General features: G+C 42.3%; 1 long non-coding RNA gene across 1 annotated transcript in view; it reads right to left on the bottom strand.

Moving 5' to 3' along the window:
* Positions 1-1,362: 1,362 nt before the first annotated feature.
* Positions 1,363-18,081, bottom strand: part of LOC309349510 — a 53,246-nt gene continuing 36,527 nt past the window's right edge. Inside the window, exons 2-3 of the long non-coding RNA XR_014159988.1 lie at positions 3,036-3,173; positions 1,363-1,454 (exon numbers count right to left, since the gene is read on the bottom strand). This is a non-coding gene — a long non-coding RNA (uncharacterized lncRNA). The remainder of the gene's footprint in view (positions 1,455-3,035; positions 3,174-18,081) is intronic.

Genomic DNA, 18,081 nt, shown 5'->3' with positions numbered 1-18,081 from the left:
ACAGGCAGTCAGCCAAGTGGGGAAAATTCCAGCTATGCCTCTGTCCCAACGACAGACGACACACGATGGCATAGCAAGGTCAATTGCAAAATGCCCTAAAAGTAGGGAGAAGTGGGCAGGTGCATGAGCTGAAAGAGGAAGCTCTGGGTCATGTGCATATAAGTCCCTCAATCTGTTTAGACTGCACCCCATTGGCCAGATTAAACCCAGCAACGAGGGACCTACCAATTGGGTGTTGTGGCTGTCCAATAGACCCACCCACAACCAGGAGGTCAGTCTCCAGGTCTCACCACAACACGTGCCCTCTTTTAGAGAGGACACGATCACTGGAACATTTTCACATGGATTCAAATCAACTGTGCAGTTTATAATAAATAAAGCACCTGATGTGCAAAGATGAATTTTAGCTTAGCGATGTCAGAAGTGGTACTGTGATATCAGAAGGTAGGCCTGGTCCATCACTTAAGCTCAGCTTATATTGTTGATTTGACACCTATCTAAATTTAGCATTAGACAAAACCCTGAACCCCACTGGTACTGCCTCATCAAAACCTCCACATCCATTCCACTATTTTGCCTCAGTCCTGGACGTCCTTTACTATGTAACAAATATGTGAGGGCTTATTTTCAGATTTTTCTCCTTTGCAACTTGTAATGTATTGATTTATGCTTAAGGACTGTGTTGTTCTTAAACAAGGAAACTCATTGCTTGTAATTGACCAGTGAGGCTTTTATTTCTGCTTGATTAAAAAAAACTGGGCACTTGACAGCATGTGACTCTCTGCTAACAAACCTTGGTTTAAAACTTCTAGATGTTGGTTTAAAATATAATTTACTTTGTGTATTTTCAAACATGATTGGATCTCATTTCCATGTACTTGCTAAATAGAGACAATTTGCAATGGCATTTCCCCCAGGGGATATCATGAAAGGAAAATGATAATATAACATTAATTGGATCTTTTTTAAAAAAAATTCTGCTTCTGTGAAATCGTTCAGTGGTATGCCAGGTTCAGGAGAACATCACCATTCTGTCATTATCCAAATCTCCTAATTATCTGAACTTACTTTACATTCCTTGTGTAGAATCATGTAAATCCTCATTTGTACAAACTTCAATTTAAGAAACAACCACCTATTGCTCTGTCAAGCCACTGAAACCAATAGAGTTGTTCTGAGTTGCAAAATATCAGTGCATTGTTTTAAGTAGAGAGAAAAAAATGTTTCTCACCCATAGCACATTGGCAGAAATAACATTTTCCTCCGCTGATACACTGTTCCTGTTCCCCCCAGATATTTTCTTAGTTTTACAAAAAAAGGTAGACGAGAGTCAATGCATAATTATCTAGTAGTGAGTTCTTTCTTATTCTTTTCCGTACCTCCTGCAATCTGGTGATTATGTGGCTCTTACATTTAGTTTTGTCAGCGTATTCTACGTGGACAAGGACAGAAAGCTAAAGAAAAGGAAAACAGAAAGGGAACAGAAGGAATTCAATAGGGAATGAACTGGTAATTACTTGTTCATAGAAAAGAACTTGAAATTTATCTGTCTCATTTGTTGTGATGGAGTTGCTATTGCAAAGGATTAGGAGGCCATTAAGAGACAGAACACCAAGCCAATTTTATGAACTCAGGCAAAAGGAGGAGAGAACGGCAGGCAAAGGCACTACAATAGTAGATAGACCTGCAACAAAATGGATGAATTTGACTTAGAACCATGTAGCAGCAGTAACCAATTTATGTCTCTGCTTTATGTCTTGACACATCAGCTGTTACTCCAAACTACTGTTCACCTGCTTTAACTTAATCACTTTGAGGTTGTACTTGATAGAAGAGGATACAGTGACCTCATTTCCTCTACAGACTTTTCTGCTGCAATATAGCTTAATACATTTTTTTTTACCCCCACAAGTAAAATTTGGAAATTCTTACAGCTGCTTTTCTTATTAGGTGGACCCCTGTGTGGAGGCTACCAAAAAAAGCTGTAGCATGGCAGCCAACAGCTCTATGTGGCAGTCCTAACATGTAATTCCCATCCTCCTCCTAATATGCAACACAGCTTCCTTTCTAGATATTCTGCATTTCCCAGGGAATCTCCATTATTATGACATTATCTGCTACAAGGAATGTGTGGCAGTGGCCCAAATAATTTTCACATAATCTAGAAAATTTGCATAGGAAGGTTCATTGATGACAATCTATATCTGACATCTGTATAAATAATTGATTCTGCCAGATTGAGAGAAGTACCGTATTTTTCGCTCTATAGGACGCACTGGACCATAGGATGCACTGGACCATAGGAGGGTAAGAACAGGAAAATAAATTCTCCTCCTCTCTGCTCAGCACCCCTTCAGCAAAGCGGCAGGAGAAACGGAGCCCCTTCCATTTCTCCTCCCACTTCGCTGAAGGGGCGCTGCGCAGAGAGGGAAAACTGTGCAGCACCTCTCCAGCGAAGCAAAGCCTGGAGAGCAAGAGGAATCGGTGTGCACCGACCCCTCTCACTCTCCAGGCTTCAGGCGGCTATCCGCAAGCCTTCAGAGCACAGCGAGAACTCCTGTTGTGCTCCAAAGACTTGCAGATAGCTGCCCGAAGCCCCCAGAGTGCAGCAGGAGTTCACACTGTGCTCCGGGGGCTTCGGGCTTCAGGCGGCTATCCGCAAGCCTTGGGAGCGCAGCGGAAACTCCGGGGGCTTCAGGCGGCTTCAGCGAAAGCAACGCGAAGCCTCCGGAGCGTGGGGGGAGCTCTCCCTCTGCGCTTCAGAGGCTTCACGTTGCTATTGCTGAAGCCAAGGAGCCTGCATTCGTTCCATAGGACGCACACAAATTTCCCCTTAATTTTTGGAGGGGGAAAAGTGCATCCTATAGAGCGAATAATACGGTAATCCCAAGTGCCAAATTTCAAATTTAAACTTAAAAATTAAGAGTTTTAGCCAACAGTCATAGATATTAAAACACATTTCAGCAAACCAGATTTTTTAATCTTAAATCCAATTTCCAAAAATTTGAATCCAGGGAAAGTTACTGGGAATGTACCTGTTCTTTTCACTGCTACAGCTTGGTCTTATTCAGCCATCTCAAGTCTGAAGAGTTTTGTACTTGGTAAATATCTTCAGTTCATTGCAAGAAGGATCTGCGGATTGTCACACATCTCAGCACAATGAGAAATCTTTCCTTCAAATAAATAAAAATGATAAAACCAGGTCCCTCAAAGTGAAGTTAAACTCTTATCATAGAAAGTTCAGAGCATGTTTTAAGAAGAGGATTGTAGGAAACAACTTTTTCATTGAAGCTTCCACGAGAACATGCTGAGAAATATATCTGTCGCTACAAAGACTCTCCTCCTGCAAGAGAGGGGAGTGGTTGTGGTCGGGAGCCAGACTCCGCCTAAAGCAGGGGGCGTTAGCCCCCTGCCTACCACTCACCTGGCTGGCGCCCACGCCCACGGGCAGGCACCCAACCAGGTGCCTGCGAGGGGGCGTGTTTAGCGGCCTAAATTGCTGCGGCACCAGCCTTCCGGCCTCACTTTTCGTCGTCCCGTCGCGAGTCATCAGCTAGGAGTCATCACAGTCATCACAGGGAAGAGCCACGAGGTTTGGAGTCGGGGGGGGGGTCTCTGTGTGTGGAGGCTGCCTGGTTCCTGGCTTGCCTTTTAACTTTAGGAGGCTTGCGTGCACTCATTGCTTTACTGCTTTTAAAAACCCAGGCATCCAGGTTTGTCTTGCTGTGTCTTCTTTTCCGTGTAAAAACCTACATTTAACCTTCTATTTCCCCCCACTCCTGGTGCTTGATTTGTTTGTGCGGTCTAAGTGCGAATTACCTTTCTTAAGCTGCAGCTTGTTCCCTTGCCCAGCACGTGCCCCCAGCGAGGTCTGAGTGTGAGTGTGGCTCCGTCTTTCTTTCTCCCTCGTCTCCTCGCTTTCCTTCTCCTGCCTCTGCCTTGGTGGCTGTGCGTTTTATTTTAATTTTTGGCCAGGGTGCTTGTACGTTTTCCCCTCTATTGCCCTTGCCTGTCCGATTGCGTGGCTGGTCTGGGTGACTGAGTGGGTTTGCCTTACATTTTAATTTGCTGGCCAGGGTGCTTGTGCGTTTTCCCCCCTCCACTGTCCTTGAGAGCCTGGATAGCTCAGTTGGTTAGAGCACGGTGCTGTAATGCCAAGGTTGCAAGTTCGATCCCTGTATGGGACAGCTGAATATTTCTGCATTGCTGGGTTAGGCATTGGAATAATGTGTTGTGGTGTGTCGAAGGGCTAGGTGTGGCCATCGCCTGCGCCTTCAATTTTGGGTATTCCGTTAAAGGAATCTGGCGGTCGTGTATTCTGTCCGATGCCTGCGTGGCGGGAGGCCATGGCACGACTCTCGGTGACATCAGGGGAGAGCTTATAGTTGGATTAGCATCAACAGGCTCCACCTACTGGTGAATAAACCCCCCTGTTTTAGACTCACCCCTCTCTGAGGGGGTGGAGTCAGCTGACGTAATCCAATGCCTAAGCCAATACCTTTTCACTTGCTGCAATCAATAAAGTTGTGGCCTTTTCTTGCCCATTAACCTTATATCACGTGTCCTTGTGTTTTCATTCCACTACACAGGGATCAGGTCCTCGAACCACAACTCCCAACACTCAAAAGGTTGAAGGGCAAACTTGGTTAATCTTCCATTTTGGGACAATATAGTGAATGTAGTACAGTTTTTGGAGAGTGTAATAAAAAATAAAATAACTCTGCTTATTCTCAGTACACATGGCTTTTTGATCACGTACCTCCGCTATTGCATCTCTGCAAGCATAATTTAACTCTATGAAACAGGCAATTTCAATGGCACCTTAGACAAAATTACTGTGAGGAACACAGTGAGCAGCTCCCAGTGTTTTTCTATGTAAATGCAAAGCTGTTGCTAGGAAATTATAAATAATTATTGATTCACAAGCACTCATGGCATGCTTCTAATTGAATAATGTGCATTTGCTTTTGTAAACACTTGCTATATTTCATTATCTTTTTTATAATTATCTTTTATTAATTTTCCATCAAAAGAAAATACAAATCACACCACATTACAACTTCTATAAATTTTTCAATTTTTGACTTCCTTCAGCCTCTCTGCCAATCATCTGAATTATATCTTCTTTAATTACACATTTCCAAATTTTGCTATTGCCTTTATGCCTACCCCCACTTCTATTTTCCCTTTTTACAATATTTCTTATGTTATTACAAAGCTTCTTTAAATGCCACTAATGTTATTCCATTATCACTTATACACAATATGCTATATTTCATTATCTATCCTTTTCATCAGAAAACTAGGGCTCTGCTTTCAGTTATGTGAGCAATACCACAGCCATTACCCCCCAAAATAAAATGGTGTCCGGGAGGTCAGCCAATTTACAGAGCAATGTGAGATGCACAAAAGTCCTATCTAAGCATTCCCATGCATTTTAACAATTGTTTGAATGTGACAGCAAAGTTGCGTATGCTGATCTCAATCCTGCATTGCAGTCTTACCAGCCCCCCCCCCCAACCACCAATCCATGCGTTGATAGGGCACATCTGTCAAAAAGAGCTGCCTCTTCATGCATAGGCTTCTTCTGTGATATAGAACTCAATTTTTAAGCTCCTCCAACTTAATATAACAGCAAAGAGCTCCAGTATTAAGTTGTAGTCATTTTTACGTGAGTACATGTGCACACACCTGTATGGATGTACTTACTTTTGATTTTCCACTTCAGGTACCAAATGTTCTTAAGGCAGCACTAGGTACTTTGATATAAATTGGAAGTGTGAGAAGGTTCCTTTGATAAAGCAGAAATTTTGCATGGTGACTACATGAAGTTATTTCTATAGACTATGGGTCTATGAGCAACCACTGATTTCACAATTGCTTCTGTCTGTTGTAGAAGAGTGGAGGTCGGGTTATAGCTGCAATCCTTTTTGCATGTTTGTTGCAGTTCTTGCATCTGCATCCAGTGCATATTTAACTCCATGTAAAGAAATGTTCTTCTGCACTGTGATTCATTACTAGAAAGCATCCCATTTTCCCTTTGAAAAAATCTCAGTTTAAGAGCTTACTGGACTGCTTTAGAATTATTCTTTCTCTAGATATGTAAGTAGACAACGACTGACAACTTAATAAAAAGTAGCTACATTCTCTGGATTTGTTCTTCCCTAGGCTGAAGTTACTTGTAGGTCTGAGCCCTATGGGTTTAGGAAGATGAGCACAGTATGATGTGCATTTGGGACTTGCACATAGCCCTCCAATTGTTGAGTATTTTCCTTTCACTTTTAGCATGTCCTGAAATACTAGTTGGGCTGCAACTATACATGTGGGGTGGATGGTTATTGTGCCATATAGTTTTGAATTTTGCATTTTCTTTTCATCTAAGACAGCATTTCAATGTATTGAAAATTGAAAATTGAAAGCACAGAAAATGGATCAGACACTACTTAAGATAATGTTAAGAAAAATCATAATAATTCTGGGTTTTGTTTTTTAAAATCAAAATATTACCAAAAATAAAAAGTTGATGATAAGGAATTCCATTTTGTGCTGTCACTTGCATTTTTTGTTTAATCCAGAGGTTTTGAAAACTGACAGTCTATCTCCAAGGTAGAAGTTCAAAATTTAAGAATGGCTTGGGAAGGAAACACATTAGTTAGGCAGGTATTTCCCTGTCCTTTCCTTTTGATTTAATCCAAACTGGATTCGACACCATTCGATATCAAGAATGATTTTTAAAATATATTACAGGCAGGGGAAAGCCTACATCTGTGGTGAAGGAGAAGAAAAGGACAAGGTCAACCACAGATTGGTGAGGAAGTAATAGCATAGAAAGGCAGAGCTGAGGGAGCAAATACTGCCTAGAAACAGTCTGCTTCCTATCTGTATCTCTTTCTTCTCAGACTGGTTACAGGTTTTCAGATAAAGAGCATGCTCATTTATTTTATATTTTATATACAACAATTCATAAAAATCACAAAGTAATTAACAAGTTATTATATAAAATGCGTAGTCACAACCAATAAAAAGCAAAGTTATTAAAATCACAAAACAACTCATCAGATGTAAACACCAACATGATAATATATACTAGTAAACTGTTCAACATATCAGATGGGGGGGGGGCTTAAAACAAGATCAGCAGGACATAGAGCGCCGGGTGGTGCATATTACGTATCAGTGAACCTGCAAAACTGAAGATGCCTGACCCACCTCCAGAGATAAGCAGTTCCACAGATAAGCAGTCTGTGCAGATCACACGAAATATGTGTAAGTAGGTGAGCAGTAGCATTCTGCGCCAGTTGGAACTTGCAAACCATCAATGGCAGCCCTATATAGAGCCTTGCAGTAACCTAGATGTGAGATCACCCAGATTATCTAGACAAGAGATAATCACTGTAGCAAGAATGGCCATAGCTGGCAAAACGGCCAAAGAAGGAAATTTCAGCAGTCCAACAGTCACTGGAACCTCCAATGACCTAAACTGTATCCAAGAGGACCTCCAAATTGTGCACCTGTTGCTTCCTAGAGATTGTAATTGTGTCCAGAACAGGCCACCTCCTCACTCCCCAAACACAGGAACCACTCCTCCACAGAACCTCCATCTAGTCATTTTATTGGTCCTCATCCAATCTGTTACTGTCTCTAGGCACCTACTATTGTGCTGCCTTACCTGATTCAGGTGGGATGGAGAGATAGAGCTGGGGCTCATCTCATTCCAGATACCTAAGTGACCTATCCCAGTGGCACTATATAGATAGTGCCAAGCACAGAGGACATAATGGAAAGCAGGATCACAAATCAGTGGAGCAAATGTCTTCAAGTGCTACTTTCTAGAAGTAGTATCGAGTTACATACCACCTGTCATTGTAAAATGCATCCCAGGGTGGTTCACAATACTAATAATAGCATAAATTCTATTAATATTGTGGGATGTAAACACAGGAGCAGTCAATGACAACATTCCTAGAGTGTACATGTTAGAACATGGGGAGGGATGTCTGTCCAGCAAGCAGGTAAACTTCCTGGGGACGGACTTCCTCCGCATGTGACCAGAGGTGGGTGTGGCCTCACCTGTGCAGGTAATGATAAAAGCACAGGGCAGGCAGCCACTCTCTCTCTTGCCTCTTGCCTCTTGCCTCTCTGCCATCTTCATCTTCTGAAGGAGCAACATGCCCTCTTGGCTCCCAGCCAAGAGAGGACAGTACTATCTTGCTACAAGATAGATTCTAAGTGCATGTAACCTTTTTAAGCCTGCCTACCTTCTGGGATCATATTGTGAACAGAACGTGAGTAAACTCTTTTATACTTTTATAAAGACTGTGTTGTGTCTTGTATTTTAAGAGGGAACAAAAGGGGAAATTACCAGAGTAATTATTATAGAGGTTCTAGCGAACCTGTGCAAGCGTTACCGTTGCGAACTTAAAGGGGAATGTCTATAAACTCTGCTGATATTTTGGGAACTTGTTAGTACAAGTTGGATAAGGATATAATTAGTCAATATATCCTCTCCTGCACCCCAGAACATTCCCACAAAGGGTTATTGGCCCCAGTATTGCATATTTCTGCGTATTTTTGAAGGATTGCGTTGGATTGTGATTTTGAGTTGAGTAGTATTTTTCTGAGTTAACTTCCTGGTAAGCACATGGTCCTTTGTTCCATTGTGCAGTGGGGATTAAGCACCCCCCCTTCCCTCAGAGTTCACAGTGACCCAAGGCAGTGAAGAATTGTTTTGCATTTTTAGATTTTTGAGATTTTGATTTTAAAATTTTGAGAAATTTTGAAATTTTGAAGAATTTTCAAATTTTTGGATTTTAAGATGGCTAGAGCAGCTTTTGATAGTGATGCAAAGCTAGGAATGCCTGTGCTGAATGAACACAATTTCATACACTGGAAGCAGCGCTTGATAGCATGTTTAGATTATAAGCACATTTTGGAAGCTTTAAACCCTCAACCTACGGGATCGTCTGAGGAAGCTTTAGCCAAGATAAGTGCTTGGAAACGCATGAACAGCGAAGCTAGACACATAATTTTGAGTGGACTTCGTGATGAGCAGCTATCATTAATAAATAGTACAGATGATGCATCTCAAATCTTAAGAGATATTGAGCGCGTGTATGGAGAATCTAGCATAAACTGCTTCAGAAACTTGGTGTGTAAATTAACCAGAGTGAGGATGAATTCAAAAGAGGAATTCACAGAGCACATCAACAAGTTTACTGAGATTATTCAGAGAATTGATTTGACTCCCAAAGCTTTTGATGAAGATACAAAGATAGCATTTTTGTTGTCATCACTTGGACCACGCTTTAGCGCATTTGTAAGTTTGATGGATCATAGACAAGGTCTGACTTTTAAAGACTTGATTGGTTATTTAAAAGAAGAATGCAGAGATAGAGCTGAATCTCCAGTGAGAAATGCTAGAAGCAAGGACAGCAGTTATGCATCTAGGCAATGTACAAAGTCCAAAGAGATGCCTAAGAAAGTGATTTGTTTCAATTGTAACAAAGAAGGACACATTGCAAAGAATTGCAAGGCTCCTAAAGCCAAGAAACCCCACCCCTTTCAGCCAAAAGGGGAAAAGAAGGGGAAATGCGAATGCACATGGCTACTGCAAGAAAGGAATTTAGCTGTCCAGAATCGTGAAAATAGACGTAATAAATGGATAATTGATTCAGGTGCCAGCTCACATTTTTCATATAAAAAGGACTATTTTAATGAGATAAATGATGAAGAAGGATCTGAAATTGAAATTGCAGATGGGAACATTGTTAAAGCAAAAGGTGCAGGTTCCATGAGTCTGAAATGCAATATAAACAATGAATGCATTGAGAACACAATCTCTAGAGTTTTGTATGTACCAGAGCTGAGCTGCAATTTAATCAGCGTGTCCACACTGGACAAGAAAGGTTTCCAGATCACATTTGGAAATGGAGAATGTAAAGTGACTAGAAATGGCAAAGTGTTTGCTCAAGCAGAGCTAATCAATGGTGTATATGAGCTTGATCTTTCAGAGAATCAGTCTGCAAAAGTGGCACATTCCAGCCAGAAGGATGAAGCAGATCTGGACCTGTGGCACAGAAGGCTTGGACATAGAGACACCAACGTCATTCTGGATCTACAGAAAAGAGATCTTGTAAGAGGTTTGCAGGTAAAGCAGAGCAACAAAGCTCCAGCAAAGTGCATAAGCTGTATTACTGAGAAGGCTGTAAAACCTTCATTTCCACGTTGTGCAGAACAAAGAAGCAACAAAGTGCTTGACATAGTGCACACTGACATATGTGGACCCATGAATGTTCCCTCACTGGGAAAGAATAGATATATTTTAATATTTCTGGATGACTTTTCAAGATTTTGTGTTGTGTATTTCCTCAAAGAGAAGAGTGAGACAGTGGACAAGCTCCAGGAATACATTGCCATGGTCAAGAATAAATTCCAAAGAGCTCCAGCTGTGCTAATGAGCGACAATGGAGGTGAGTACTGCTCAAATGAAATGCAGGCTCTCCTGGCCAAGGAAGGAATTGCACACGTAACCACAATTCCTTACACACCACAGCAGAATGCCATAGCTGAGAGAAAGTTTAGGTCCATTATGGACATGACAAGGTGCATGCTAAAGGATGCATGTTTGCCACAGAAGCTGTGGGCCGAAGGAGTGTACACATCGGTCTATTTGCAGAATAGACTGCCAACTAAAGGTGCAGAGCGCACACCATTTGAACTTTGGCATGGGAAAGCTCCCAATCTGTCGCACATACGTGTGTTTGGAAGTCCGTGTTACTTCCACGTGCCCAAGGAACACAGACACAAGCTTGACTCCAGGGCAAAAGCAGGTATCCTGGTGGGATACGCCTCTGGAGGCAAAGGATATAGAATTATGGACTTACAAACTGGTAAGACAAATGCATACCATGCGGTTTATGTTGATGAATATGGAAAGGTAGACACTAAGAACACTGTTGTGGATTCTTCAGATGAGTCAGAAAGGACTCAAGAATTTGTATATTTCCCTTTTGAGACCCCACAAAGTAATAATCTGCCTTCAAGTGTTACAGCGCCCCCTACAGGCGACGCACCAGAAGACGCAGAGGACCAGAACCCTGGCGGCACCAGAGACGAAGATGAGGACTCAGATGGGGACATGCCTGCGTTGGAGGAGGATGAGGAAGCTGATGCGGTCGCAGAACCAGAGGTCAGGCGCTCGTCCAGAACCAACAAAGGTGTCCCACCATTACGGTTGTCCTACTTTGCAGGGTCGGCGTTTCCACAAGAACCTTCCACTTGGGAAGAGATACAGGAGATGCCAGCTGCAGAAGCCAGTCTCTGGAGGAAGGCCGCGCAGGAGGAGATGGATGCACTGCATCAGAACAAGACCTGGACACTCACTGAGCTGCCTCCCGGTAAGAAGGCCATTGGCAGTAAATGGGTTTTCAAGGTTAAGAAGGGGTCAGAAGGAGAAGTGCAGCGCTACAAAGCTAGACTTGTAGCACAGGGATTTTCACAGCGTTTTGGTGAAGACTATGATGAAGTTTTTGCACCAACCGTGAGGTACAGCAGCGTAAGAATGCTTTTAAGCATTGCAGCCTCCAAGAAAATGAGAGTGAAACACATAGACATTGCTACCGCTTTTCTACACGGGCAGATTTCTGAAGAAATCTATATGAAACAGCCCAAAGGTTTTGTGAAACCACATGAGGCACATTTAGTGTGCAAACTGCAGAAAGGGCTTTATGGACTTAAACAGGCTGCTAGAGCCTGGAACCAGAAGTTGCATAAAATGCTGACGCAACTTGGGTACAAGCAAGGCGACGCTGACAAGTGCTTGTACAGTAAGTCAAATAATGGACAATTCTCATATATCTTAGCATTTGTTGATGACCTGATTATTGCCACAGCAAGTGAGAAAGACTATACACAGATAGTAAAACACCTTAGCAAAGAGGTGGAGGTCAAGGAGCTAGGAGATGTCCAGTACTACCTCGGGATCCAGGTGGAAAGAGAAGAGGACGGCTCATTTCTTCTCAGCCAAAGACAGAAGATCCACGAGCTGATTGAGCACATGCAGATGCAAGACGCACATCCAGTTGCTACACCGATGGCTACTGACTTCCTGAAGAATCAGCAGGATTCGAAGCAGTTGCCAGACAACAATGACTACAGGTCGGCGATTGGTAAACTTTTGTATTTAGTTACCACATGTAGACCTGACTTAGCAAATGCTGTGGGGATTCTTAGCAGAAAAGTGAATTCTCCCACTGAGCATGATTGGGCAGGTGTAAAGAGGGTGGTGCGATATTTGAAGGGTACCATGAATTGTAAATTAAGGTTACCAGCCGTCAGAGACCCTAAGTTGGTTGGGTATACTGATGCGGATTGGGCTGGGGATAATGCTGATTATAAATCAACAAGTGGTCATGTTTTCATGTTTGGTGATGGACCTGTTTCATGGGGCAGTTATAAACAGAGCTGTGTAGCATTATCTTCCACAGAATCAGAATGCGTTGCAGCAACAGAAGCCTGCAGAGAGATCGCCTGGCTTGATCAACTCATAAAGGACTTTGGGTTGGTGAGAAAAGGGCCTGTCAGCTTGCTAGAGGACAATCAAAGTTGCCTGAAGCTGACGCAGAGTGAGAAGTTCCTGGCCAGAACAAAACACATTGGGGTTAAATACCACTACATACGCCAGATGATCCAGGATGGACTTGTGGAACTATCGTACTGCAGCACCCAAGAGATGACTGCTGACATCCTGACGAAACCCCTACCAAGAGAGAGTTTCCAGAATCTACGTGTCAAGCTGGGACTCTGGGTGGTTGAATAAAGTTGTTTATGTTTTGTGTATGTTGTATTGCCTGAGAAGGGGTATGTGGGATGTAAACACAGGAGCAGTCAATGACAACATTCCTAGAGTGTACATGTTAGAACATGGGGAGGGATGTCTGTCCAGCAAGCAGGTAAACTTCCTGGGGACGGACTTCCTCCGCATGTGACCAGAGGTGGGTGTGGCCTCACCTGTGCAGGTAATGATAAAAGCACAGGGCAGGCAGCCACTCTCTCTCTTGCCTCTTGCCTCTTGCCTCTCTGCCATCTTCATCTTCTGAAGGAGCAACATGCCCTCTTGGCTCCCAGCCAAGAGAGGACAGTACTATCTTGCTACAAGATAGATTCTAAGTGCATGTAACCTTTTTAAGCCTGCCTACCTTCTGGGATCATATTGTGAACAGAACGTGAGTAAACTCTTTTATACTTTTATAAAGACTGTGTCGTGTCTTGTATTTTAAGAGGGAACAAAAGGGGAAATTACCAGAGTAATTATTATAGAGGTTCTAGCGAACCTGTGCAAGCGTTACCGTTGCGAACTTAAAGGGGAATGTCTATAAACTCTGCTGATATTTTGGGAACTTGTTAGTACAAGTTGGATAAGGATATAATTAGTCAATATATCCTCTCCTGCACCCCAGAACATTCCCACAAATATGGGCACATCTGTCCATTTCCAGTCTACAACATTTTGTATGTGTTCTTCCTTAAATCTGTTCCGTCCCTTTTACAAATTAATCTGTAAGTAATCTGTAACAAACAACCCCAAATATGCACTTAGAAGCTGAATGCACATAGAAGTCCTCTTTAGCAGTCATGCTGAATGTGAAGGTTTGGTATAGATCCAGTGTAGGGACACTGGGGATACAGCTTTTATGCATGCCCCCACTCTCCTTTTCATTCAAATACCTGAACAGGACTTTTAACATCTATATGAAGCCACTAGGAGAGATCATCGGGGTGGGTTGGACTGGGTGTTCATCAGTATGCGAATGATACTCAGCTCTACCTCTCTTTTAAATCAGAACCAGTGAAGGCGGTGGTCCTGTGTGAGTGTCTCTAGCCAGTTGGAGAATGGATGGCAGCTAACAGATTGAGGTTGAATCCTGACAAGACAGAAATACTGTTTTGGGGGGTTACAGATAGGTAGCCGTGTTGGTCTGCCATGGTCAAAACAAAATAAAAAAATTCCTTCCAGTAGCACCTTAAAGACCAACTGAGTTAGTTCTAGGTATGAGCTTTCGTGTGCATGCACACTTCTTCAGATACACTGAAACAGAAGTCACCGGACCTTTCTATATAGTGAGAAGGTGGGGAGGGGTATTACTCAGAAGGGTGGTGGGAATGGGTGATTGGCAGATAGCTGCGATGAGCCTGTTGACGACTCTTAACGACTGCAATAGGTCTAACAGGAAAAAGCAAGGGGTGAGAAGGTGAAAAATGGCTTTGTCATGTATAATGAGATAAGAATCCAATGTCTTTGTTCAAACCAGGTCTCTCCATAGTTTTAAGTTTGGTGATAAGTTGCAATTCAGCAGCTTCTCTTTCCAGTCTATTTCTGAAATTCCTTTGTAATAGAACAGCTACTTTGAGATCTTGTATAGAATGTCCTGGGAGATTGAAGTGTTCTCCTACTGGTTTTTCTGTCTTGTGGTTCCTGATGTCGGATTTATGTCCGTTTATTCTTTGGCGTAAGGTCTGGCCTGTTTGTCCAATATAGAGAGCTGAAGGACACTGTTGGCATTTTATGGCATACACAATGTTAGACGATGAGCAATTAAATAGTCCCGAGATGGTATGTGTGATGTTGTTGGGGCCAGTAATGGTGTTGTCCGGGTGTATGTGGCAGCAAAGTTGGCATCTGGGTTTATTGCAGGCTCTGGTGCCAGTGTCCGTGTTAGGTCTGGTTGTAGTATTATTGTGGGTTAGGAGTTGTTTAAGACTGGGTGGCTGTCTGTAGGCAATGAAAGGTCTTCCTCCCAGAGCTTGAGAAAGAGAACTGTCATTGTCCAGGAGAGGTTGTAGATCTCTGATGATGCGTTGTACTGTTTTAACTTGGGAGCTGTATGTGATGACTAGCGGTGTTCTGTTATTTTCTTTTTTGGGTCTGTCTTGCAGCAAGTTCTCTCTGGGTATCAGTCTGGCTCTATTGATCTGTTGTCTAACTTCATCTGCTGGGTATTTTAGTTCTAAAAAGGTTTGCTGTAGATCTCTTAGGTGAGAGTCTCTGTCTGTAGAATTGGAGCAGATGCGGCTGTAACGTAGTGCCTGGCTATATACAATGGACTGTTTGGTATGTTTGGGATGGTAGCTAGAGGCATGTAGATATGTTTGTCGGTCAGTTGGTTTACGGTATAAGGTGGTGTCTATGCGCCCATCCTGTATTTTTATAGTAGTGTCCAAAAAATGTATTTCTTGCATAGATTGATTCATTGTTAGGTTGATGGTGGGGTGAAAATCATTGAATTTCTGGTGGAAGGTGTCCAGGGTCTGTTGACCATGTGTCCAGATGATAAAAATATCATCAATGTATCGCAGGTACAAGAGAGGTTTGAGTGGGTAGGAGTTTAGGAAACGTTGTTCTAAATCCACCATGAAGATGTTGGCATACTGTGGGGCCATGCGGGTGCCCATTGCTGTGCCGCTGATCTGAAGGAACAGGTCATCACCGAATTTGAAGTTGTTGAAGTTGTTGAAGTTGTTGTTTTGGGGGGGACAGGGGTGGGTGGGGGTGGAGGACTCCCTGGTCCTGAATGGGGTAGCTGTGCCCCTAAAGTAATTTTGGACTCACAGCTGTCCATGGAGAGACGCAGGTCAATTCTGTGTCCAGATCAGCTGTCTACCATCTGAGTACGCATCTGGTATGCATGCTGAGACCCTACCTGCCTGTGGACTGTCTCGCCAGAGTGGTGCATGCTCTAGTTATTTCCCTCTTGGACTACTGCAATGCGCTCTACCTGGGGCTATTTTTGAAGGTGTCCCAGAAACTACAACTAATCCAGAATGCAGCAGCTAGACTGGTGACTGGGAGTGGCCGCCAAGACCACATAACACTGGTCCTGAAAGACCTACATTGGCTCCCAGTACATTTCCGAGCACAATTCAAAGTGTTGGCGCTGACCTTTAAAGCCCTAAACAGCCTTGGCCCAGTATACAGTGGAACCTCTACTTACCACCATTATCCATTTCAGCGCCCTGTCCTTTAGGCAAAACAGCTTGCTGGTAGACGCGCTGTTGTGTGCATGTGCAGACGGCGGCAGCCTTTACCGCACGTGCGCAAATTGCAGCAAACCCGGTATTTACTTCCAGGTTTGCTGCAGTCGCGACTTGGATTGGGCCCAAGTAGAGGTGGTCATAAGTAGAGGTTCTACTGTACCTGAAGGAGCGTCTCCACCCCCATCGTTCAGCCCGGACACTGAGGACCAGTGCCAAGGGCCTTCTGGCAGTTCCCTCCCTGCGATGTGAAGTTACAGGGAACTAGGCAGAGGGCCTTCTCGGTAGTGGCGCCCACTCTGTGGAACACCCTTCCATCAGATGTCAAGGAAATAAACAACTATCTGACTTTTAGAAGACATCTGAAGGCAGCCCTGTTTAGGGAAGTTTTTAATGTTTGATGTTTTAATGTATTTTTAATCTTTTGTTGGAAGCCGCCCAGAGCAGCTAGGGAAACCCAGCCAGATGGGCAGGGTATAAATAAAAAATTATTATTATTATTATTATTATTATTATTATTATTATTATTATTATTATTATTCATTTCTTAAGAATGCCCATTGTCAAGGCTAGAATTCTTCTTGCCCTGTAGCTTTCAGGAGTGGTGAGTTTATGGCTGCTGTTTCATTTTAATAAAGATGAGCAATCAATGATTCAATATTCTACATGCAATCTGAAGTAGAATCAGAGCAACTTTATCAACAACCTCACCTGTTGTTTATGTGAACAAGGCTTTAGACTTAAGTTGAATTTCTGCCTGGCAAGTCCATAATGAATTTTGAAGCCTTAGAAAATCCACCTGCTTCAAAGGCAGTCATAGAGACTTAAGTATATTTAGCTTCTACATCCTGATCATATGCCTTACAAATATGATATGCTTTCTTCCACCCCTTACAGGCTTACAAACGTCAGTCACTTATTATAGCTACCACATGCCTAATGCTATTGAAGAACCCTTGGTCTCTGTTATAAAGCACACAATAGGTTATTAAAATCAAGGCATTATTACTTTAAAAGAAATAGGATTACCTGTCACTTGTACACATAATAATTTTATCTTGATTACACTAGAGCATATAAACACAGACTTCCCTCTGGGAGTAGTGCTGGTGTTCATAATCAGATATGTTATTATATTGAATTATATTTTCACATTGACAACTCAACAGTTAGCTGTCTCTCTGTGTCTTTCATTTCAAACCACCAGTTCTCAAGAAGTAATTATAATTCTCACTGGGCTAAAACATGACATTTACTACTCAATAGAACAGGAGGTGTGATGGAGAGGTTTTTAAGAATAATGTAAATCATTTTCATATGCATGTTAAAAAAGGAAATAACAATTCACAGCAGAATCCTGTGTGTGCCTACTCAGAAGCAAGCCTCAAAGACTTTAGTGGAACTTACTCTTTGGTAAGTGTGTATAGGATTGCAGCCTCGGTTTTTTAAGTGTTCTGTTTTAAAAAGAACTAGTAGATATGTAAATTAATAAAGTTACTAGGTTTGTTATGTTCAGTAGAGAAGGATTCTTGATTCATGAGAGAATAATAGCCCCAGTGATTAAAAATAAATAAACATAGGGTATGATACAGCCAATCTTAAAATCTTTTAAAATCCTTTGTAGCAAACATTAATTATATAAGTAAACATCATTCTAAGAATGTATTTCTCAGCACATGATGTAGGGATGACAGGATTTCCATTACAGTATTCTATTCCTTTGTACTTCCTCTGGTTCACTCTGCCCCAGAGTTCCACTTCTGACTTCTGATTTAATTAAAAGAATTGTAAAATTATTTCTGTAATTGGAAGATTTACATCTTGCTGCAGCTTTCAGTTTCTTCAATTCACTTTCATCCTTATTGCCCCTGCACCTGTATGCACTGATAAAACATCACAAACAAAAAGCAAGCTTGATGTGACTGTATGTCTGATTGTAAAATGCTAGACTGAATTAATCTTTAGACAGTTGTATGTACAATCAGATCAAGTTTGTTTCTTGTGTGCAATGTTTATCAGGGCAAGCAATTGTAAAACAAGACTCCAGGGTAT

Source organism: Podarcis erhardii, assembly GCF_964252035.2.
Source record: "Podarcis erhardii genome assembly, chromosome: 9".
Lineage (NCBI taxonomy): Eukaryota > Metazoa > Chordata > Lepidosauria > Squamata > Lacertidae > Podarcis > Podarcis erhardii.
Note: the sequence above shows the minus strand (reverse complement) of the source record. Positions and strands in the feature narration are given on the sequence as shown.